Source organism: Arvicola amphibius, chromosome 1, assembly GCF_903992535.2.
Source record: "Arvicola amphibius chromosome 1, mArvAmp1.2, whole genome shotgun sequence".
Lineage (NCBI taxonomy): Eukaryota > Metazoa > Chordata > Mammalia > Rodentia > Cricetidae > Arvicola > Arvicola amphibius.
The window spans coordinates 8,416,474-8,417,799 of NC_052047.1; positions in this window are offsets into that span (position 1 = coordinate 8,416,474).

Consider the following 1,326-nt stretch of genomic DNA (forward strand, 5'->3'; position numbering starts at 1 on the left):
AGAGACGGGGCTCGCGGGTTCTAACCGTTCGTCGCAGCCCGGCCGCCGCTCCGCGCAGGCGCGAGGAGCGGTTGATTGGCAGGGGAGGAGGCGGGACCACCCGTGGGTGCTGCAGAGCCGATCCGTGAGCAGGAGAGGGGAGGTCACAGAAGATGCTGCGGGTTGGAGAGGTCTCTGTCCTCCTGGTCGTCCGTCAAACATTTAAGAGCGGTTTAACTGCTCGGGCCTTACCTATGTGTGATTCAGTCAGCCTAAGACACGAGGAAGGAAGACCTGGTTTTAGAATACAGGCTGCGGAACTGGGAGTAGGTAAAGTCTCCCACGGAGATCAGGGTTCGGATTCCCAGAACCCACGTTAGTGGTGATGGTGCACGTGCCTTTAATCTCAGTACTCGGGAGGCAGAGGCAGGCAGATCCCTGTGAATTCGAGGCCAGCCAAGTCTACAAGAGCTAGTTCCAGGACAGGCTCCAAAGCCACAGAGAAACCCTGTCTCGAAAAACCAAAAAAAAAAAAAAAAAAAAAAAAAATTAAATTAAATCAAAAAATTAAAAAGAAAAGGAAAGGCATGACAGTATTACCCCCCACCCCCCACCCCAGGAGCGAGAGTGGTGGAGACAGGTGGATCTTTGGAACTTGTTGGCCTACCTAAATTGATAAGCTTCAGGCCCAGTGAGTCTTGATCTCAAAAAATGTGGAGAACAACCTTGGAAGATGCCTCAACATTCGCACGCAACTCTCTCTCTCTCTCTCTCTCTCTCTCTCTCTCTCTCTCTCTCTCTCTCTCTCTCTCTCTCTCCCTTCCACACACACACACTCACACATGCATACTCGCGTGTACCACACTGATATATTTAGCAAGCATCGGTGGAACGTTTTGCGCATGGTCTCCCTGTGGTTGTGGGGGGTGAAGGTCATCTCTGAGTTGTTTTACAGGAAAGAACATGCCGGACAAATGCTGTTCTCCAGCGTGCTGTGACACACATGTTCACCGTGTGGAAGGGAGCGCTTCCATGCGGTGGTTTTCAGCCAGTGGGTTGTGACCCTTTTGACAAATCTATAGCTCCAAAAATATTTACAATTGTTAGCAGTAGCAAAATTACAGTTATGAAGTAGCCACAAAATAATTTTATGGTTGGCGGTCACCACAACATGAGGAACTATGTTCAAAGGATCACAGCGTTAGGAAAGTTGAGAACCACTGGTTTAAACGATGTTGGCTTTCCCCAAGTGTGGAGGGGAAAAGGCTGTTTAAGCAGGCAGAATCTGTAAACGGCGAATGGATATAAGCCAGGTGGCAGAGAAAAAGAAAATTAAATCCAAGAGAA